This window comes from Corvus kubaryi, unplaced genomic scaffold, assembly GCF_017639235.1.
Source record: "Corvus kubaryi isolate FWS band 111438036 unplaced genomic scaffold, C.kubaryi_AGA036_p1.0 64961, whole genome shotgun sequence".
Classification (NCBI taxonomy): domain Eukaryota; kingdom Metazoa; phylum Chordata; class Aves; order Passeriformes; family Corvidae; genus Corvus; species Corvus kubaryi.
The window spans coordinates 5,535-29,372 of NW_024581644.1; the positions used below are offsets into that span (position 1 = coordinate 5,535).

General features: G+C 44.1%; 1 protein-coding gene across 2 annotated transcripts in view; it reads left to right on the forward strand.

Annotated features, from left to right (window-relative positions):
- The first annotated feature begins 9,046 nt into the window (after positions 1-9,046).
- Positions 9,047-23,838, forward strand: part of LOC121672784 (membrane-associated phosphatidylinositol transfer protein 2-like) — a 91,800-nt gene continuing 77,008 nt past the window's right edge. For both annotated transcript variants that reach the window (XM_042045635.1, XM_042045634.1), the window contains exon 1: positions 9,047-9,146. The gene's annotated coding sequence lies outside the window, so the exon portion shown is untranslated. The remainder of the gene's footprint in view (positions 9,147-23,838) is intronic.

Sequence of the window (23,838 nt, forward strand, 5' to 3'; positions counted from 1 at the left end):
GAAGGATTTCAGGTTTTTCTAGAACAGCTGTGGTAAACAGCAGTTCAGCTTCAGCTGTGTTTTGTACAGGTACTCATAAGGAGTTGGGTTTGGATCCCTTTGGGCGTCTTTTCTGATGATTTGGGTTGGAGTCAGAGTTATCCATAGCAAAACCTGGAGGGCTGTGGGCATTTCTGAAGAGGTAAAAAAGTAGTGGACTGCCATCAGCCACTACATGTTTGGAAGGAACAGCAAAACAATTTCACATATGCACTTATAGATAAACGTGGTGTAAGTATGTTTTATTACATCAGAGGACAATTCAATGGAAATAATTTCACTTGTGATTGTAAGTTACTTCAAGAGCAATACCATAACTTAAATAACCTTCTAAAGGTACAAACACGGTAGAATCACTTTCTCTATGTGGGTGGCTTACCTATTTTAATGTTGCTTTTTTTTTTAAGAAGGAAATAGAGATTTTATATTTATCATATCAGATGAAATTGAAATCTAAATATTTACATCTTTTCACTGGATCTGAGGTTGAGCACCAGCTGTAGGCGTTGCCAAGCTGTTTAGTTGTCTCCTCCACAGAGCAGGTTGATTTCTCCAGGGTGGCGGAGAGATGGAGCCTCGCGTTTCTGGCTCTTACTTTCTAGCTCTTCTCTGCATCTGGAAATCCTTCTCTCTGTGGGCTCTGTGACCTGGCCTCACGTTCAGAGGGTGTTCGAGCCTAAACATGCTGAAAGCTAAGCATGTGTTGTCTCGACCAGAATGCAGAATAAACTGCAAGCTGTGAAACTGGAGGGGGAGTTTGGGATATGAGGATGTAAATAACTCGGAGATATCTGGTGGAAAAGAGCAGGAGGGGGAGGAAGGCCTCTCGCTTGCTTTTTCTCTGCCATCCCATCTCCATTCTCTGTGCTCTTCACAAACAAAGGTGGAGGAGGATTGCTTCTGTCTTAAACAGAGGTAAACCAGGAGCAGATGTAGGAAATGTTGCAGGCACAATTCAGCAGAAGAGACACTAAAATTCCTGAGTTTTCTGTCTCCAGTTTTGCTTTGCTTTTCTTGTTGTGCTGTTAATTACTTGAGCAGGCTTAACATGGGGCTTTTAGGCTTCTGATCCACCAAAGTGAACTGATGGAGAAGAGCACACAGCCTGTTTTGTTCTCCCTCTTGTTTTTAAGGATCATTTATCCAGACTCATTGGGGCTCATTGTTTGTCTAACCTGTAACTGGATTGTAAAACATTTGTTTGTAAAACATTGTTCTGTGTTTTAACTTCAACAAACAGTAAATATCTTCCATCAGATACCCTCAGACATGTGTTTAGCCTGGGCACAACTGTTTCTATTGGGACTAAAAAAATTTTAATGCTCTCTTTTGCTTACATTTAATGCCTATAAATAAGTTTTTCAGAAGGGCACCTTTGTCTGACATGTTGCCACTGTGAGAAGAAAGAGCATATTTGGACAAGCCTGGTTGAAGAATTAAACTTTCTAGTTCAGCTTGTCTGTATTGCCCTGGCTTCTCAGTTTTCATTTATCCTTTTGTTTACAGCAGGGAGAGATGGTTTGACTTGCCTTGCTGGGGGTGGGCACTTTGGTATCTTTAGGTCAGATTTTCTACATCATGTCTGCCAAACATCTGGGCAGAAAGGATGGAGAGGAGGGAGCCTTCTGTCCTCCTGTTCCTTCATACAGGTGCCCCAGGAGAAAAAGGAGCTTGACATAAAGGGGAGATTTATTTCACTGTCTAATGGAGCATCTGTATTATCAAAGGCAGATATGTCAGAGCACTTTCCCCCCTCCCTGCTCTGTCTTTTGTTGTTTGAATGTCATTTTGCTGATAGAACTTGTGTTGTATTCCTTGTTATCAAAGTAGAACTGAAAAAAGAGAGGTGTTGCTTTGTCTTAAATGTTGTTACCAAAATCATCAGCTAAACCATGTTGAGTGACTATTTTAATTCCTGGTTTAAGGACTGAGTACAATTTGGCTTTCAGACCTCCCATTCTTCTTAAATCAAGTTTATGGTAGCAGCAGCCATGAGTGTCAGCTTCTGATTATAAACAGGTTTGGAGCCACTAAAAAACTCCTTGAAATCAGTTTGACAACTGTTTGAGAGCCACCTTATTAATATTTGCAGCAAGTACCCTGCTGAGGTCTCTTGCAGCAGCCTTGTAGATCTTGTAGATGTTAGTCTTTCCTGCATATTTTATTTTAACTTGCTCTTAAGCTTCCTAGAAGAATGCACATGGATAAGCTTTCCAAAGGTGCTTTAAAATTCATTTTTACATGGAAACCTGGGCTCAGCAAGATGAGAATTGAGAGGAAACTGGTTGTGCTGTGCTGGGGGGGGTGCAGTACCTTGGTGCTCAGAGCACCTTGCAGGGAGGTGCTTTTTGCTTTTGTTTGGGTTTTCTTGAGGCTAAATGCCAATTTCTCCCCACAGTTTCTGGCTCCAGGGGAGTGGAGGGTGCAGCAAATCCATCACCACAGGAGACAGTGGGATGGGCTGTGGGGTGTCGGGGTGCACAGGCTCAGGTGGGAGAGGGGAAGGGAGGTTGGCTGGTGCTGGGTTTTCTTCCTGCAGCCTGTGACAGCCCCTGGTCTGAACCACCAGGCTTGGAAAACCTGAGCAGTTCCTAAAGCAGCATCACCCCAGGCTTGTGCTGCGTGCCCAGGGCCCTGCACTGCAGGGATCAAGGGATATTCCATCGGGAGGTGGGAAAAACAACCCTTGCAGCCTTTTTTTCTCCGTGCCTGGCAGCGGTAGCAGAGTGAGGGACATATTTCCATTTGACTCATCCGTTGTTGAAATGGTGACACCCTTGAGTCACATCAAAAACGAGACCCTGTAGCTGAATTGGCACATCACGGAGCAGGTGTTTGCTGGGGTTTTTGGGGGTTTGTCCTTGTTAGGAAAATTATTTTCCTGTTCCCCGAGATGGCATGAAATTGATTAATGGTGTTGCTGATGTCCTGGGTTAAAAATAACAGGGAAATGTGATTCAAGTGGAATGTTGGAAGTTAGCTGTCAAGATAACCTGCTTGAAATAGTTGTAAAGGCCTAAAAAATAAAATAAAATAATAAAAAAGAAGAGTGCCCAGTAGCCAGATGGTTGGAAGAGAACACCCCACGATCAATGAGGCAATACGTAAATATTTTCGATCATTACCACAGTACTGCTGTGTTGACATTGAAATTCAGAGTGTTATTCTGTGGGACTCCTCATTGATCAGCAGATGAGCTCTGATAAAACAGAGGATGAAAGCACAATACCGAGCATTATTATGGATTGTGGATTTCATTGACAAGGACAGGCTTCCATCAAGGGCTAGGAATGGATTTCAAACGCTCTTTAAGCATGTTACTGAGCCACTGTGTTCCTTCCCTGGCTGTCAGCTACCAATTAAATGGTGTTTTATTTCTTGAGCTGCTTTATTTAAGGTGAAATACTGCATAATTGACTAATTTTTCTGTGCTAATTGCCACATTTATACGGGAAGGGGCAAGGTGGAAGCTGACATAGAGTTCTCTGCTTGAAATATACCTGGCTAGAAACGACTGGAAAATACTACCAATCAAACAGAGGAATTAAAATAATTTTTTTTCAAAAAAAAAATCCCCCTGAAGGCTGGTTGTAGAGACCCTGTCTGGCTGAGTCACTTAGAAACCTTCCTGGGGTGATAGCATTCTCATGCATAAAACATGAAGTGCCTTTGGCATACACAGGTGCTGAACCCACCCAGAAGCTCTTTCTTTTTTTTTTTCCTTTTTTTTTTTCCTTCTCTCTTTCCCTCCTCCACTTTTGTGCTCCTGGAGAAAAAAAATCCTGTGGGTTTTACTGCTCTCAGAGGGGAGTCTGAAGCTTGACACTAGATAGACTCTTTTGAAAGCTGCTTTTTAAGATCTGCCCACCCCAAAGCAATCCCAGTGTGGAGCAAGTGCTGCTGGTGGTGGTTCCTGGGATCCCACCCTGGGGGCAGGAGGTCAGTCACCCTGGTTTGGGAAGGTGGTGTGTGTGGGGAGCAGGTTGCCACCTTTGTGTGATATTAAATGTGGCTCTTCTGTTTTACATAGATTGGTGTGAGGTTCCTAAAAATCTTGTAAGGGTGCATACAGTGTGCAGGGTTTGGGGTTTTCTTAATATTTTTTTCTTGCAGTTGATCAGAGCAATGGGTTGTAACACTTCTCATTTCATATGAGGGAATAAAGACTTTTTTAGGAAAGGATTAATGACTTCTAAGGAAGGAGGGAGAGGGCTTTGCAAATGAAAAGCTCATTATAGCTACAGCAGGGTCCAGAGCCCAGGCAGCTTCTGGAAGCATTGTGCTGTTTGTTTTCCCTCCCTTTCCCTTGGGTCTGGCTGCTTACAGTGAGGCCAGGACCTTGTGCTCCTTTGGGAACGTAACCCCGGGCCACTTGGAGGGTCCAGATGCTACAAACATCAGAGAGGGAAAAATGGTCTCAGTGCCTTTCCAGGCTGCTCGTATTTTCCAGTTAACTGCTGCATTTCTCTTGCATGTTGATTAATTTCCTGGCACATCCTGGAGCCTGTTCCTCCAATTAGAGTTCTTCAGGATTTTGCATTTATTTCCCTGTGGTTTGTTGATTTTTACTTACATCCCCTAAGTGATTTAGGGTGGCTGATAGGAGAACAGAAACCACCTTTTCTGAGGATAAAGGGCTCTGGAGACTATCTGTGGTCTGAAACTGATGCTCCCAAACCATGGGCATGTGGTATTTGACCACAGCTGACACTTGGTAGGGCTTAGAATTTATTCCTGTAGATTGGGCAAGAGCAGGAGGCTGAGCTAGATCAGCTGTGGTGGTCTTGGGGAACAGTTTTGCTGGTTCATTTCTCCCTGTAAGACAGTGCTGTCAGTGCCTCTGCCTTTGCAGTGGCCTTTTTATTGCCTGTCTTTGGCAGGGCTCTGTTCCCCGACACCGATGAGTTGTGGTCTGGGGTTGTCACCAGGTGTGTTTGTCCAGGTAATGGTGAGGTGGGAGCTCTGCCCGTCCCACCAGTATAAAGTGATTTAGTGTGGTGGTGCCTCTTGGAAGGACTGGAAAGTGAAGTTGAGCAGAGAAGCCTTCAGAAGCCAGCAGAAAGCATCTTATAATTAATTAAACATCCTCCATGGAAAGGTAAATGCCAGTTCTGTTAGTGCAATGTGGTGTTTTCAACATTGGTGCTAAAACTGAGCCTTGTGGCACCTCTGCCTCTTTGCAAAAGGTATTTACATGTGAATCTGTCTATTAATAGCTGTGGTCTGCTTTCCCATGCCTTGGGTGCTGCTGAGCTGTCGTGCTGCTCCAGAACCAAACGTGGTCTTTGATTCGGTTCTGAGCTGCTCCAGTGCCCAGAGGCTTCCCTGGGGAGATGCTTCCCTGAAAGCCTTTCAAGGAAGGGAGGGAGTCTGTAATGTTCTTCTTTGCAAATCACCCATAATAAAAATGCTGTTGTAGCCTTTTGGGAGCTCTTGCATTAACTCACATTTCTGTGTTTTTGTTGCATTGCTTTTTCCTGGTGGTTTGGATAAATGTGCCCCTTGTTTAACAATGCTGAGTCCTCCCACACTTTGGGAGTTTAATTTTAAAGCAGAAGCAGTTTTAACTGTGTATTTGATTTCCACTTAGCACAAAATGTTTCTGAAATGCAGACAGGGTTAATGATTATAGAAGAGGCTGAAAACCTGACAATTTTTAAGTTTAAATTTTGCCTTGGTAATCTGTTCTCACACCTAAAAATAAGTAAATTAAGAATAGCATCAGCGAGGCCTCTGCAAACTGCAGTGACTTTAAAAAGTGATGACTTGGGAATACAGTAAAGGTGAATTGTTTATGATTATTCCAGAAAACAAGCTTTATAAATGTCATAATGTCCTAGGCTACATTAATTATCTATTACTTTTAGTGTTTGCTGCAAAGAAAATGCCAGTGTTTCTGTTTTCCCAGAGGCAATACTTTCAGTTTCTCTTGTACAGAAATGTTTTTGCTTTTAATCACTTCTGATTGCAGTACCATTAACAAATGTGGAGAGAACTCAGTTCTTCTGTTTGGCACAATTGCTACAGACCTACTGTCACTGAGAATAGGAACTTTTGTCATCCTTCCCCAATCTACAACACGGGGAAAAAACCCAACCCCGCAACAAAAAAGAATAAAAGAGGTAGGAAGATAGATTTTTCTTAACTGAAGGAGGCTTTGTGGTTGCCCTTCCAGGTTTGCAGGTACCCTGGGGGGCTTTGAGATTGGCCTCACCTAAACACTGAAACCTTTTGAACCCCTGGGTCCAGGCTCTGCTAATTCTGAGAACTGTTTCCTGCTCAGCCAAGCCAACCAGCCAGAGCAGGGCCCTGCTCTGACTCAATTTTTTACAATTTATTTACCGAAGTGTGGGTTGTAGTGCATGGTTCTTTTGGGAGGATGTTGTCTGGCATATCCAGCATCTAGAGACACTTGTCTTGCTTGTGGAAAATTGAGAAAGAGTGGATGTGGACAAATCCCAATGTGCTTGAGGAATGAATTACAGTATAACATGTAAAAATTGGTAAGGCTCAATCAGATTGGATGTGTATTGAGTTAAAAACTACATAGCTATAATGAATAATTTTAAAAGAGAAAGGTAATGTGACAGTTCTTGTTTACTTGTAAATCCTAATGGTGGAATGGCTAAAAGGACAAATGAAATGCTTGCTTTCATGAAAAGGCATTTAAAAATTCAAAGGCAAAGCAAGATTAAAATGTTATATTTAAATATATTTCCATCATACAGATTTGAATAGTTGCTTTAGAGAGAAGGTCCTTTGGGCTTTGCATCACTGTATTGTATATAACATTAGGGGAAGAAACATTTTACATTTAGAAGAATTTTTACTTAGAGCTTTCCCTAAGAATATAGTGAGTTAATTCTGCCCCAAAGCTCACACACAAAATACTGGCACAGGTATCAAATAATCAAATATTTTTTCTTCCGTTATAAAGGGGATGTAATTTTAAAAGTAGTGGTGAATTTCAGTGTTAATTTTGTTGTGAGCCTGAAGAATTAATTTTATTTATCTTCTGGTCTTGACTGTATTAATGTTGGCAGCAAGATGGATAGTCAGTGAAAGAAAAGAAAACCAAGATTCTGTTCCAGATAAATTCTGATCAGATCCTAAACCACATGGCCACAGACTGTGGTTTCCAGTTCTGACAGCTCCAATCTAAAAGTTGTGTCATGGAAGGTTTTGAGATAGGTTAAGCAACTTGATGCTCAACACTTCCAACTTTATTATTATTATTATTATTATTATTATTATTATTACCACCACCCAGTCTGGGAAAGCAGAAGTGGCATTTGGGTTCTGTGTGCCCAGCTCTGCTGTGAATCAGCAAATGACGTTAATAAGCATTTGTGGACTAAATATATTTTTAAGCTGCCTGGCTGCTTGCTCTCAGTGAGATTTCTGAGATTAATGGTCCTGAAACGTTACTGGCATTTGCTCTTCCTCCAGGATGAATCTGACCTGTGCAAGCACTATTACATTTTTTAAATTGCTGTGCAAGAAGTTACAAGAGTACAGATCGGTTACTGTTTTTTTTTAAGCTGTTGGCAAGATGTAAATTTATCTGTTAACTGAAGCAGTGTTTGCAGCTAAAGGTATTGATGGTTTTTCCAAGCATTTCAGGTTCTTTAGGGGAGGGAACAGAGTGTATTGATGTTTTATTTATTTTTTGTGTAACGTTTTGGTAGCGGGTGCTGGTCTTAAGGCTTGGACCCAAGTCCCAGTCAAGGAGATGTACTTTTATTTGTGTGGTTGTGGACCCAGATTTGCATGTTCCGGTGCAAAACACAAACTCCTGCTGCTGGGAAGGACAACTGGGAAGGGCAACTGTGCCCTTCCTGACCTGAAAGGGAAAGGGATATTTCTGCTGATGGGGAGTTCAGTGAGATAGAGGCAATTTTAATGTGAGCATGTGGGTTTTGGGGTGACTTGTGGGATGTACCCCAACCTTCCCTGCTCCATTACCCTGTTAGACCAGTGCTGTGAGAGCCCTGGCTCTGTTCTGGCTGCTGCTTGGAGGACAGAGAAACAAGGATAAGCCAAGACATTAAAGAAAACCTAAAGGAACCTGGATATACTTGGGGAGATCGTCAGTAGAGAGGGGAGTGGAGAGCACCTGTGTGTGCCCTTAAGTGCAGCGCAGCTGCTTTAAAAGCAGCATTAAAACCAGTTTGTGGTGATTGGAGGTAAAGATGAGACTGCCTGAAGGAATCTCTTCGAAGGGCAGCGGGCTGCTTGGAATGACGAGCAAAGCCCATAACTTGCTCTGCAGGCAGCATTACAGGTTTCTTCTGGCCCCCAGCCCTCCTGACAAAAATCAGCCTTGGGGGAGAGCAGGTGGCTGGATTAGGGGTGAAAACGGGGTGCCTGGGCTTTCCCGAGCTGGATTTGCCCTCCTGGGTGCTGCTGGTTCACCAGCCCTTTCTTTGTTCTCCATGGGAGCTGCCGTCTCCTTGCTCCTCCAGGTGTGCAAGGATTTGTGGGGATTACAAGGGCAGCTCTGGCTCTGCTTCCACCCTCAAATGTGGGATCCTGCCCAGGCTCTGGGGGCTCCCTGGAAGAATCTGTGATGTGCTGGGTTTGTCTGTGGTGATGTCTCCTCCGTGGAAGTCATGGAGCTCCCAGTTTAGAAGGGAAATGCTTTGAGGGGAAGTGTGGTACAGAGGGAGCACGTGAGAGTGGTCAGTGCAACGCTTGTGTTTTTTCTTATATCTTTTTTTTCCTTCCTAATTTCCATGAGTTAGAGATGACGATGACTCATGGCTTGGAACACACTTTAAATCCCTGAGGTGCTCATTGCCGCCTACTATCACGTATTGAATTTCTGACATACCGGAGGGATGTCTGCAGAGAAACTCTGATGTGCAATTATAAAATGTTGTAGCTTTATGTTGTTTGCATAGGAGCCATTAGCATGGTATAACTGGGAAAATAAATGCAGCTTTATTCTTGCTCTTGATTTCCCATGGGCATGGCAGTTCAGCAACTGTGTTCTGTCTTTTTCTAGGATGTTGACACATGTGGACCAACAGTGACATCCTTTTTCAGCAATGCTGTCTTTGCTCCCTCCTGCATTCAGAAGCATCTAGAGAGATTTTTTGCAGAAGGTAGGTTCTGACTTTTCAGCTGGATGGCTGTTATTTCTCGTCTGGGTTAGAAGAACCATTAGCTGTTACCAGGGGAGTGGTAATTAATCTGAGGGATACTAACTCGCTGCAGGTGAGAGGGGATTAACCTTAGCTTGGGTTCCACTTGCACAAATGCTTGGGGAAAATGTGATAAAATGGAGTCTGGAGAATGCAGGAGCTCTTTGAGAAGGGCTTGGCAGTCACAGGACATGGTTGGCTTAAATTGCATAGATGTGTGCCTTGGTAATAAACCTCTTTTTAAAGAAAGCTCATGCTCCCTGCCTTTTTCTGCTTAGTCAGCATCCTTGTTTATTTAAAATCTTTCAAATAAATAAATTAAAAGGGAGAATGGCTGCACAGGATGTGCAATTAACATAATTTTTAATTTAAATCTTGGGTGAATTTTTTTCTCGAAAAAAATCTTAACCTTGTATTGAAATAAACAGTTGGGCAGCCTCATTTTCTACCATCAAGTTGTAGTTTCTACCTCTTTTTTTTTTTTTTTTTTTGTCCTCTGAACTTAAATTTGTTTTACATTGCCGATAGGATTGAGATGCAGAACTTCCCAATAAACAGCGTAGAAGGGAAACCAGTTACCTGTGGTGGCTTTTAACAAGTAAAAGTGAAGAGATTGTTTGGGGTTTTTTTTAATAAATGTGTGTACCTGCTGCTCCTTTAGGGTGTGACCTTTGGAGTGTTGCTTGTGGGTTCACTGTGTGTCCAGCTCCATGCAAACCTCTTGTGTGAATTCTACAAATATAGAATTCATAGTGTGAACTACCACTACAAAATTAGTGGCTGGAGTTTTTTGATGGGGTGTCAGCCTTTAGCCTGACTGCAGAGTTCTGCATCTTGTTATTTTCCTCCAGTACATTCCTCAGCACTTAAGTGGTATTTTTTTACTTTATCAGAAACAGTGTTTTTGACTCCACCAAATGTTTCTTTGGGGTGATACTGTGGTATAGCAACTTTCCATTTTTGCTGCTGGATGCTAAAGTTTAACAATTGTCAGGTTTTGCTTCAAGAGCAACAAATTGCTGGGAAGAAGAGAAAGAATAAATGAGCTTGGATCCGAGACTGTTCACTTACCAGACTGAAATGTTTTCAGTCTCTCTGGGTTTATACCTTGGGGTCACAGCAGTTACACTGAGACTGCAGTGACAGCAGCTCTGTATTAACATGCAATATCTTGACCAGTAATTGTTGAAAACTACGGGTGACTTGAATACCTTAATTGTCTCCTGTTGGGAAATTGGCTCCCAGTGAATTCATTGTCATTCTACAGGTCGATTCCCTTCCTGAAGCTTCTGTTTGGGATTAGCAGAGCCCAGTGCCAGGCTGGGTAGGCTGTTCCCAGTGCTGTGTCTTGTCTCTCTGTGGAATACCTGATTTCCTCGGGAGAGAGCCCAGCAGCTCCTTCCTGCCCACTGCAGCTCCGAAGGAGCTGTGGCTGGGTCTCTCAGGGATCAAAAGCTGCCAGCAGCAGCTTTAACAGAGGAGTTGATGCTCGTAGAGGCATTAATTGCCATGTGAGTTTGTGCTGCTGTGCTGAGGCGGAGCATCTGTATCCCGAGAGCTTTGCCTCCAGTTTTAGGTCACGCACTCCCCTGTAGGCTGTTGTAGAGGGGAGTGTTTTTCTCTGAATTAGCAGTAGCAGCAGACAAGAAATGCAATCCTTGGCAGAGCTTAGAGTTTGCTTTGCCCCAAGGCTGAGGCTCCACTCATTTCTCTTGCCTGAAGGATTTTACAGGGCTGATGAGGTGACCAAGTGGTCATTAGTTCTCTGGGCAGGTGAGGGGAAATTGCCTCCAGAACGGTGTTCACAGGAAAATGAATCCCTGCTCTTGCGTCACCAGAGAACGAGTAACGTCTGTGAGTTGGCAGGTAGGGAGTGTAGGGAGAGAAATGGGTTTTAAACCTTGTCAGGGAATGCAGTGTTTATGGAGACGAAAAGCTAAATCACCATGGCCAGGAAAATACCGTAGGCACTGGGTAATTTCCCCCTCTGTTCTGCCAGCATCACTGTGCAGCACTTTGTTTTTCCAAACCTGAAGTCTTTCAATCCAAACTGCTGGACAGAATGAAAATGTTGGGAGAATGTTCCTCTGCAAATCATCCTTGGGAGTGTTTTGCATGGAACTATTTCAAAATCTAGGAAAGTGTCCTCAATTCCTGCAGTGAGCAGAGCCCGAGGGACGCGAGTGCGGACGTGAGCCGTGTGTGCCGGTGATGTTGGGAGCTGTGGGACCTGGGCAGGGAGCCAGGGGAACGCAGTGTGATGGGGAGATGGAGTATGCTAGTGTAGAATGAGGAGGGACCTGCTGCTCTGTCCCTCAGCATCCTCACTTCCAGCTGTCCAGAGGCACTGTGCTGCCTTTTTGTGCTTCCACTGCTCCTGCAGCAAAAGAAGCCTGGATGGGATGTTTTCTGTCTGTAAGAAGAGGCAGGGGCTGACACTGGACAGGAGGATAGTAAGAGGGGAAAGTAGATGAGGTGGAATCCAAGGGTGCCTGAGAAGATGTGAGGCAGGCTGGGGACAGGGGCCTTGTGCACTGGGGAAGTGATGTCCCCTCTAAGCCATTTGTAACGTTGTTGAAGGAGTGTGTCGTGTCCTGCCAAAAGGAAGCACAGCTTTGCTTTGCACTTGGCTCCTTCTAATGCCCTTCCAGCACTCCCTGCCTTGCTTGCAGTGCCTGTCCCTGCGCCTGTGCCATGCTGGGCTGTGATTTTCCACCCCTGGCTGTGTAATGTGACCAGCTCTTCTCCTTCCAGAGCCTTATGTCCTTTTATATGGACACAGATTGGGCCTGGACCTTACTTCTACTGCACCCTGTATTTACCAGGGGACTTAGTGTGGGACCCATGACATGAGAATTGAACCCCTTGTAAGGGGTGAGCTTGTGAAAACCAACTAAATGCAGAGAAATCAGTCTTCATGTTGGATCCTTCATCAACTAGATTGAAAAACTCACTGTAAAGAGTTAGATCGAGGTGATAACACTCCAGGGAGCTGGGTGATGGCTGCTTTTGTACCGGCAAGGAGAGGAGCCCTGTTTGGCAGCGTAATGAAGCAGCACAATTGTGACATTCCCCTGTCTCAGGGTGTAAAGGTTGTGGGTTAGTGTGGCACTTGTTACTGTGCCAGGCAGGGAGAAGGGGGAGCTGAGAGGTGAGGAAAGGGGAATGGGATCTTTTAAAGGTGGGAGGGAGCTACAGGTAAACCTGGTTAGACCTGACAGACAGGACAGAAATGTTTGGAAAGGTACAGAAGGACCCTTTTTCAAAAAGAAGGGGTCTACAGAGTCTCCTGTATAATCTGGAACTATGAAATTTCTCATGGAAACGGGTGAGTTTTTCTTCTGGTGGTTTTCCTCCTTTTACAATAGAAACACAAGACACGAGGAACTGTTTGGACATAGGTTTTTAACTGGGAGGAAAGAGCTGTGACGCTGCTGTGGTTGTAACCACAAACTAACTGACAGTTTCCTGCTGCAAGTAACTTTCTATAGATGTAAACCTCCTTCATTTGTGTTTGTTTTTCTGTGCTGTTTAAATATCTGAGAAAGGTTCTGTTGCTGCTAGGCTTCTATTTTTTGACAAAGTCTTTGTTGTACTAATTTTGGGGGTTGGTGGCATGAAGAGAGATCATTACAGCACTGATACAAACTTAAGTGGAGTCCAAAAAGTTTCTGTGTTTTACAGTCTGGTTTAATGTAGAAGTGAAGAAGTAACCCCATTAAATGTGTGTCAGACTGGTTTTGCAGTTACATTTGCATCTACAAAGCTCTGTTTATTTCTGAGGAGAAAAGATGTCATCATGTGAACCTGCCTGTGTGGCTGAGGCTCTTCATCCGATATTTCCATGGCATCATTACTGGCTTCTAATTCTCCTGCCTCCTTCCCACCCTTCTCCCCTGTGATGTGTTAAATATCACAGCTGCAAAAATGAGGGCACGTTTTTTCCCTGCTGTTCCCATTCCAGCTGGAAAACTTGGACAGAACTTTCCCTTGTGGTTTGTGATATTGTAAATAAAGGCTTGGGAGGTCACCCGTTTTCCATCTCAAGTTATTTTGATTCCAGTGCTGGAATGGGAGGGGAGGAGAGGAATAAAAATAAAAACAAAAACAAAACCAAAACCTCAAACTGTTGTAGCTTATTGTGGGAAAAAGAGCTCATTAATGCAAAGGGGAAGCAATTGGAAAAAAGGCCTTTGCAAGGAGGACTTAGTCTTTGACTGAAGCTATGACTTGGATAATTAGGGTCGAAGATTTCAAAGGAATCTTCTGTAAAGCTTTGAAATAAAAGTTATCTACAAAGCAGAGGCCCTGAACACCAACTCCTGTGATCTGGGGCTGTTGCTGGGCAGTTGTTATCTGCCTTTAGAGGTTCATCAGCCTGACTATAGGCATGTGGGTGAGTAATTTTACCTATGTCCCTCTGAATGTGGTTACTCATACCCTTAAATGTCAGTTAAGTGGGCTTTAGGTGTGGAGTTGAGAAATTGTGGTTGTAAGGTCTTGCTGGCTGTGGTTGGGCGAGCCGGAGTCGCGTCCGCAGCCCGGGCAGTACCCCACGGGCTGCGGCATGGGGGGTGGGAAACCTGTTTGCACATTTTCTCAAGATTAATGGTGCAGTTCAGCCTTCTGAAAATGCCCACAGAATCGTGGCTGTTGCTGCTGCTGTTCACAGCTGGTGTCCTACATCTGCAGACTTGGTCTCCTCAGCTGCGTCCCTTCTCATGTTGGTGTTTGAGGCTTTGTGTACTCACAGAAAACACTGGTTAGGTGTAACCTTTTAATATTTTTCTCTTTTGATATTTGTATAATCATGTTTTGGATTTATTAAGAAATGAGCTCAGGACAAGGTCCACTGGGCTTTACTACTGTGTGGTGACATGCTGGGTGTGATGAATATTGGTTTACAGAGGAGACATTAACACTTACTGGCAACTGTGTCTGCTCACTTTTGTTGAGTTCTGAAGAGGCCTTTTCCTGGTAATGATTTTTTCTGTTGTTTTTTTTTTATCAAAACAGGATACAAAATGTGAATATAATTTGTCACTGCAGAACTCGCATTGTACCTTGACGCTACAGAAGTATTTCTTTTTCCATAAACTGTTACATTTATAATGTACAGCAGGAACAAAAGAGGAACATTCCACATCTAGATGTTAATCTCTGCACCGGGTAGTCTTTTGATTCAATAACTTTTCTTCCTTGATCTTCTTTTGCGTTTTTTTTTTTCTTTAATAGGCACAGGACATATGGACATAAAAAATAATGGCCCAATTTCACCCCTGCTGTAGCTCATTGACGTCATTAAAGCTACAGCAGGGATGACTTGGCCCAGATTCTTTAAAAATAAGACCTGATGAACAACCCCTCCTGGAAAAGCTCTGTGGAGAAGGTTGTCCTAAGCACAGCATAGAGCAGATGCGATGCAATTCACCCCGCCATTCAATAACGTTCCCATTGGTACCATTCCAGTGAGATGCTGGGCCCTTCCTGGAGGGGACAGAAGGCTGCAGATGTGTTCCAGATGAGCTTTTACCATGTCATAATAGTGTGATGGAAAGGGGCAATTAATGAAGTGAGAGAAGGGCACCTAAGGTAGAGGCAGATCTGGGTGGAGACCTCTCTTGGAAGTTGGGGGAGCTGTCTGTGCCTGAGGACTGGGCTTGGCACATAGTGAGGCAGAAGATGGAAATTATCTGTGGAAAAACTGTTGCCCTGAGCAGGTTTTTAGGAAGATGGCTTGGGTGTGTTTTTTATTTTTGTACTTTTTCCTCGTGTCCTCTGAGATGTCTGGGTATTGCCACACAGGGATCAGCCATCTGAACATGGCAGCTCCTGGCACAAGGGAGCACTACAAGGTTCAGTACCTCGAGGTAGGTCTGAGGAGCAGCTGCTTTTTTAGGGCATGTTTCCCTCCTTATAACCGAGCATAGAAATAGAAATTCTAGGTAATGTAGATGAAAAAAGGCAACATAGATCATGGCAAAAATAGTAGATATGACCTTAAATGCTGAGTCTGAATTAAACTGAAAAATATGCTTTCAGATCTGAACACACTGAAAACAGAAAGGTGAAAATGTGAGAGGTTCTCAAGAGCTGTTGACTACTTTCTCTATACTGAAATAGTGGTGGCAGTTCATGGATGGTGACTCCAAAAACCTCCACGCTAATGTACGAAGTGAGTTTTGCTCACTGTTACTTGTTTCTCTCACTGCAGGAAGAAACACCCTTTAGAGGGCAGTCAGAGCCCCAAGCTGTATCTGAGGTGGGTGAATGCTTGATCACTTTTTATACAGCCAGTATTCATTGCCCAGGGTATCTTTTAACTGAATTCTTGGTGGTTATAACTGTGTCTGGCCGAGACAGGTTCTCTTGCAGTGAGTCCAAGAAATCAGATAGTTCTTTTTCCAATGCCAGACTCTTCTGGTCCACTGAATATAACTGCAGGAACATATAGTTCCCAAAAGGAAAATGCTTACTGTGTTTTTGGTGACAGCTGAAGCTAGCTTGGGGGAGGGCAAGATGGAGCAAATGGCACTTGTCTGCTTATGAGAGCATGTTCGTTTTAAGGGAATTGGAGTTGGAAAGTTTTTTGCAGTGAAAAGCCAGAATAGTGTCAAAGTGACATTGACTAGTATAAATAGTGAAGGGAGAATTAAATCTTTAAAATATATTCAGACCTTTGATTAGTCATCCAAAACTCTGCTGGTAAGACAGGGAAAGAAAGCTGGGCTTAACCTGATAAGTGTCCTTCTAATGGTGGAAAAAATCAGAAAACCCAAGAATTTAATTCATGATATCCAGAGAGACCATGCAGCAGCTGGCAGCAGACTGCTAAGGAAGAGTATTAATCCTAGAGGAAACGGGGGGAAAAGGTAGCTGAAAACTCTGCAGCCTTAAGGACTTTTGGAAGTAAAAGATACTTGACGTAATGCAGATAAGGGTGATAAGCTTATTTTATTGCATAGAATACACTCTTGTCTGATTAAACTATCTTGCTTTGAGGTTCTCTTTCCTTGTATTGTCTTCATCCATTTCAAGCTCCCTTATGTCATTGTGGATGGACCTATTTAGGGTCTAACTCTGCTTTTACCGAGGTCAAAAGCAAAATTTGATGGGTGTGAAGAGAACCTGCCCTGGGACTTGAACTGAACCCCCACCATCTCTTTCTAACCAGATTGATGAGCAGCATGGGTTGAATATTTATGCCAGATCCAATAAAACCTTGATGATTGCAGAGAAGGGTTGAAGAGGGGATTCTACCTGAGTGAAAGAATGTATGAAAATTTTGAATTATATATCTTTGTGACTGACCCGTAGCAGTTAATTTTTCAGAGCCAAGGCTACATTGTCATGGGTTTTAGCAGAGTAGAGAAATGATTAATTTCTGGGGTATGCAGAGATCTTTCTTAATAATCAGAAGTGTGTCATCTGGTTGAAAATACAATTTTTCAGGAGGGAGGGAAGCTGTAAATGGGCAGCAGCTCGTTGTTATGGATGCAGTTAGGCAGAGCACACGCATCCCTGTGAACCAAGCCCAGCTCCCTCTCCGTGGCACTCAGGCAGTGCTGGGAAATGATGAGCTCCAGCCAAGTCTGGTTTCCCATCCTCTAGAACGTCAGCATGTGGATGTCATGCTGCACACGCGTCCCCAGGCTGTGGAGGGGTTATCAGGGAGATAGCCTGGCTGAACCCCAGCACTCAGAGTGTCTTGGGGCCACTTGTGATGGTATCTCAGCTTCACAGCCTTGAGTGGAAACTCCAGGAAATTCCAGTTCCTACTGAGGCAGTGTGTTCTGCAGTGCTGGTCTGTTAATCCCTGTGCACGGGCTGTGAGGAGGATTCACCAGCACACGCAGTGACAGATTCACATACCTGTTTTGTTTATGAAGAGTTACGAGCTGAAATCAATATGCAGATCAGGAGTGCTCTGAGTACCTAAAGAAAATCCTTTGACTGTGGTTTCTGCGTCATCCCAGCAGTTTATTAAAAAATAGAAAGCAAAAGAGGGGGATGCAAATACCATCCGTATTTATTCAGATTAAAAAGGAGTGTGGGGATGGAGCCATAGGGAGAAGGGGAACTGTTCAGTGCTGAAGGAGACCTTTCAATTTATTTGATGGGAAATTTTAATCTATTCTGGATGATTTAACTGTTAAGCTCTAGAGCAATAGACTGATTTCAGCTCATCACCTGCTAAGTGTTTGGGTTCTGCTTGGTGCTCTCAAGTCCTGTAGAGGCCCACGAGGTTCAGCTCTATTCCTCAGAGCTCACAGAGAGTAGGAAAGAATGAGGTAAAGGAAACTTTTTAAAAACACTGTTTGTGTTTATAAAAGAACAAAGAAAATAACCTTTAAATTAATTTGAGCTATCCCCTTGATCAATGACTCTAGTTTGTCCACTAATTCTTCTGTATATATAGGTAGAACACCGCCTACCAATAAAAGTTCTTTTAGTTTCTTACTATTTTGAGGTTTATTTTGATGGATTATGTTTCTAGGTAACTGTTGAAGGTTATTTCTGGGAAATGCTGCCAGAATGTTTATTAACATGTGACTAGACCCAGGTAGAGTCCCTTGAGAAAATCTGGCTCTTCTGTGCACCCTCAGCGAGGGGCAGTGACTGTGCTGAAGGGTGCGAGTGCTCCCAGTTCCCTGCCCACGCTGGGCCTGGAAATAACTCTGTCAATAGTAGAAATGTCACAGCAGGAATGACTCGCTAGATGTGCCCAATTCCATTTATCTAAATGAGCTGTGAGCCTGGATTTAACATGCTGTTTCATAGTTAAGATAAGAGTCACATGAATTAGATTATTGTCGGGGAAAAAAAGAGGGGTGCTGATATAAATACTTCTGTGGGAAGTTTGGAGAGCATTAGCAAGTCTTTTTACTTTTATGAACAGTAGTGGTCAAAGCAGTTTCCTGCAAGAGATGCTTTCCGCATGATAGGAACTCCAGTCATTAAAAAAGCATGAGTCGGATTAAGAAGTGTAGGGTTATTTTAATTTGCCTTTGAGTCTTCAGATGTCACTGTAAGCTTTAATCAGCAGCTGTGCCAGTGAGGACCTACCACGTGAAATGGAAGGGGAGGATGTGGGCAGAGATGCTCCTGGCTGAGTGGTTCAGGGGCTCCCCTGCACCCCAAAGGGTCCTGCCCCACAGGTGCTCACTTCTCCAGGATTACATGAGCACTTGTGACCCTTTTGTGGCCTTGTCAGCAACAGCCAAAGCTGTCCCTGTGGTTCGTGGAGCTGAGAACGTGTTCAGCAGAGGGGCTGGCATATGGACAGTTGGGTGGGTACCCAAGAGCACTCCTGATGCAGTGTGAGACTCCTGGGTAAGAATGTGTAGCAGAGATGCTACAGGTCTTGTGACATAAACAGCTGGCACCTGACTGTCTCCTGGGCAGTTGTCTGGTGCTGTTCTTTTAGGTGGACTTCAAAATACTATTTCCTCTTCTGTCTGGGAGTTTCCTCTGCATGTGAAACAAACTCCATGAGCCCTTTGTCTTTTGTTTCACACCACCCTTAGGGCCTGTGGTGCCTATTGCTTTGAGCATGGCTGTGTTCCCTTGGGTTCAGTGGGATATACAGCAATGACAAATGTTAACAGCTCAAATTCTTTTTTCTGTGTATGCTTAATATGCAAAATGTCATCTGTGTTGTGTCAGAGGCAGTGATGAGCAGTTCTCTCCCTCCCTGTGTTCTCAGGGCACGGGTGCTCAATTTTGGCCCAGTACCAGTGATTTTGTCATGAGGAGCCAGAAGCAGGAAGGCATGGAGGGTGTCCCTTCTCAAGGTCATGGTGGGTACAGCACTGCTGAACTTCCGATAACCCGGAGGGGAGGGACTGTCCCAGCACTGCGACTTTGCTGGGGACATTCTTAATGCTCATGTCTGGGTGGATGGCTCTGTTCTGCAGGTCACAGTCAGGGACAAAGGCATATTCCCTGGACAGGATGGCAGGAAGTTCAGGAGGTGGGACAGCAGGAAGCAGTTCTCCTGCTGGTGGAAAACCTGCTGCTGGCAGAGCTCCTGCTGGTGGAAAACCTGCGCTTGTTCTTATTTCTGCTCTGGTTCTGTGTTGGTTTGTGTTGAATTTTGTGGCATGTTCAGGGCAGTACCTGCCATCCCTCTACACAGCTGTACTTACTTCTCTTGTTATCACCATGGCTGTTCACTAGCGATAAAGGAGAAGCAGAAGAGGACCAGGATCCTGATACTTGGGAACGGGGCAATGCTTTCATTTGAATTTGTCTCTTGTGCTGGACAGAGTTGAGACACTGTGGAGATCTGCTTCCTTGAAGACCTGAAATGTGCTTTTATTGACTACTCAAACTTTGAAATCATGGTGGGAGAAAGTAGCAAAAACTATTGGAAAGCTTCCCTCCCCACATTTTCGTGCTGTCTTAATAGCTGCCTCTTATGAATTGAAATAGCCCCCTGTGCCATTCCCTTTATTTTAAATATAAGCTTGCCTCTACTGCAAATTAATACGTTCATTTAATAGCACAGTTGCCTTAAATCAAGTGGCTTCAGTGTTGCCAAACTCGTGTTGCTGGTAGCTCGGGGGAATATTCTGCCCAGCAGAGACACAGAGATGTGCTGCTGCTGCATCTTCTGTGCTGTGACCATCTGACACTGGACTTCTTTTGCAGAAGAGCAGGGTCTGGTAACTCACACTACCAACCTTTCATAATCCTCCCTGCCATGCTGATTTAAGGGAAAGTGTCAATTCTCCATCTCCTTCCACCCATGCCATCACACACACCCTGACTGTTGCACTTGCCAGCTTTCCTTGCCTGTGGAATCTGCCTCTTTCTCGTATCAATGCCTGGCATCAAAGTGGAGTGTGGGGGAGTGCAGGGTGCTGGCTGGTTTTGCTGAGGTGTTACCTGGGCTACTCCCAATAGCTCCTGAGCTATGGGGTGCTGCTTCCTGCTGTCAAAGCAGAGGAGTAGCTCTGGCCAGGGGCTAAACTACACTGGGCTGTGCTTTTGGAGATTAAGCTGATTGCAGATCTCTCATAAATAAATCTTTCTGTAGTAATAAATAAATGCCTGCAATAGTTGCATTATTACAGTTCATGGAAGCTTTCAGAAAGAAAAATTTCCTGAATGAGCCGTTTCTTCAGTCTCAGCTGGCTTTTAAGGATTGGTGTCATTAATTGAATTTTGGCTTTTCTTCTGGAACAGAGCCTGTGCTCTTTGCTTGAGCACAGGCTGGTGCACATGAAAGAGAATGGGAGGAGGTAAAGTATGCGTGGTTTCTGTGGCTTTCAGGTTACTGGGAAGAGTGGGCAGCCTTTCAGTGGGGCTGCCTTATACTTGGGTCTTTGAGAGTGTGAGGCTTTCCCCACTGAAGCCCATGTCGTGGTTGTTGGTTGGCTGTAGACACCTGGCTGCTTGTCTGCTGCTGACTCATTCTTCCTGCAAAATTTCTCTTAAAAACCCAAAACGTTGTCTCTATGTTACAAGTAGCCAGATTTTTCTTTCTACAGGGTACGATACTTGCTGGAAATCGATCTTGCCTAATCCAGAGCATCGCAAATGTAATAATTAAGTGCTCCTTAATTTCCATAATCATTTGGTGGGGAGACAATAGCTTCTTTTTTAAAACTGGGCTTTGTCTTTTGAAAATACTCTGACCAGCGTTACATAAAAACCATATTGCAGCCCACCCTTAATAGCCACTAATTAGAGGGTCCTTTGTGAAGTGTTATCTGTTTCTGACATAAATTAATTAATATGGAACCAGCAAAATTCCTATGGAAACAAAACAGAAGTAAATTTAATACCAGATAAATGTGTATTCTGGGCTATGAAAGTGATCACGAAACTCATTTCTTAAGAGGACCAGTAGAAGAACAAACAAATCTACAGAGATGTGGTTGTAAGCCTCAGCTAGAAATGTATGTTTGTGGACATAATTAAACTTTAGTTACTAATGTATTGTCCTCAGTCTTGGCAGAGAGCTGTACTTGGGCTGTGGCTACACGTCCAAAGCATTTTTACTGGATTAACTTCTCTGTGCAGCCTGGTCTGGAGCTCTGAAAGCACTTGCTTCTTCAGTGACTGCTCTGCATCTCAGCTCCAAGAGCACATGAATCCTTTCCTATGGCCATGGGTGGCTGTCCCTGACCTGTGCTGGGGGAGGCAGGGGGCCACTGGATAGACAGTCCTCCAAGAGCAGCTTGAGGAAGGGTGAAGTGTGTGAAGGTGATGCTTCATGATTCACTTTTTGCATTGCAAATCCTGTTTCGTAAGTAAGCCGCTTCCACCGATACCTTAAGCGATTTATTATCTCTCAGGGCTTTTCTTCACCCTGGAAAAAAACAAAAGACAATCAGTGTGTTTGAAACCTCTGTGCTGAGCATTATATGATTAAGTTGTAATTTTGAAGCGACGCGTTTGGGCATATAATTTTCACGACCATCTTTGCTTTCAGAGGCCATAAAATACTGGTTCCAGCTGTAATGAAGTGCTGTACCTACTTACTATGTTCCTATCATTCTGTGTGTCTTTTGTTTAAATTATTAAATCACAGTGGCAATGGCCATAATAATGTGGTTGTTTTATGTCTTGGAACAGGGGAAAATAATTTTATTTAGTTGGAATAATGTAATTTTAACATGCCTCTGGGTTAGAGTTAAAGGGGGAGGTGATGCAGGTGGCTGGCAAGGCAGTGCTGTTCTCTTGATGATTTTCTGCAACGAATTCCACAGCCGTGGAGTGGCAGCATATTTGTTTTTAATGGAACAACTTGTGAGCAAACACTGGGATATTTATGATGACAAGGAAAGCACTAGAAAAATAGAGGCTATAAAATCCCACTCGTTAAGGGCAGCACATGGATAATTGGCTCAGTCAGGTGCATCTCAGGGGAGATGTGGATCTGAGATCTGGCCCAAGCCATTACAGGCAAAACACTTGAGCTCTTTGCACCTCTGAAGGCCATCTGTAGGGTAGGCAGCTCTGCCTGGGTGGTTTTGTGAGGCAAAGTGCCAGGGAAGGACTTGGAGATCCTCTGATGGAAACTGCTTTAGAGATAAGGTGTTTATTTCCCCTTTTGAAGTGAAAAGATGTGTGATGGTTTCTTGAATCAGGATGACTGCACCAATTCAGATCTAATTTGATAAATGAAGTATAAAGGCCCAGTGAATGACCTTCTGTAAAATACAAGGGTGCCTGAACCATTTGTTCTCTAAATCTTGCTTCACATCTCTGTGTTTCCTGCTCATGCTGTTCATTAGTCTCCTGTTGTTTTGGGGCTGATAATGGATAGCTGAGTGGTGATGCTGAAAACAAAGCTCCTGTATAAACAACCTGCTTTTCTTGGCATAAATTCTTGTGGGCATGGGGCACAAACCCTTCTCTTTTTACCTTTCTTTGTGTTTGTAGCTGGGCCCTGACATATATTAGTGCTCCTTAGGTAGCCCCTCGAAGTCCAGTTGATCGAGGCATCTCTTCCCTTGGTGAAAGCTTACACTGCTGTGGCTGCAGCACAGACTGTGGTTTCTTTCCAAATGAATCATGAGGGTTTTACAAGCTGTAAAACTTCTCTGGAGGGCTTAAGGGTGTGACCAGCTTACAAGCGTGGGTGAATTTTTTTTTTTTTCTTTTTTTTTCTTTTTTTTTCTTTTTCTGGTTCAGGGGCTGAATATATCCTGAATATCTGCTTGGTGTTTTAGATTGCCAGCAGGATTTGTTTTGCCTTCAGATGGGATGCAGCACAATCCCAGAGTTTTGTGGCTGCCTGCAAAGCTTTGCTGGGACTCCCTTGGGAACTGAGTATAGGGAGTGATAAAACTTCATTAGTGTAAGTTCCTCCAACCAACGTAAACCTTTTACGAGCAATAAACTTATGCATTTGGAGGACAAAATCACCCAATTCTCTGGCTGGGCTTTGCTTAAGGTAAATGTGTCTTTTTGCCTTCTGCAGCAGCTCTTTGCCTGGGGAGGCAGATTTGACCAGTCCAGCTGAGTCCAAACCACTTTTCTCCCAAGACATTTGCTCTCCTGGTATTCCATGTTTGGTGGAAGAGCCCTGCGAAGGGGACTGTGACTTGGCAGAGCTTGTTCCCTTGGGCTCATCCCTTGCCTATTGGGCTCTTCTGGCAGGGGGCTCACAGCTGGGAGGCTTTGCCATGCTGAGGTCTGGGATGTGCTGTCCTGCTCTGCCACTGTCTGGACTTGGAACGTGTGAGCAGCCCTGGGGAGAGCTGGCACATCCACACTTGTCTCAGGCGTGTGTGCTGGGCAGGGAAAACCTGGAAACCAAGGGTGTTTGCAGTAGTTTTGAGCTTTGGGTAGGGGCCTATAGGAGCATTTCTTGCACAGTGTCTCCCAGGGCTCATCCCAGGTTCCTGCAGCTGGTCCCTCTATTCTGACAGCCTTGGCTGCCCCAAAGAGAGACTTCTCCAGAGCAGGGCACTGGCCAAGAAATCTGGAGCTGGCAGTGATACAGAGCTGGCAGAGGACAAGCCAAGCAGGTAGGAACTGTCAGGAAATTAGAGGGGAATATTTCTTTTCCGTTTTTCAGGCATATGCCAAGGGTAGGTGGTTCAGAAGGGGAATACCTGGCACAGTATGATGGCAACTTACCCAGCTGCCCTAACAGGATACTTTTGCCAGGAACCTTTGGACCTATTCTTTGTGG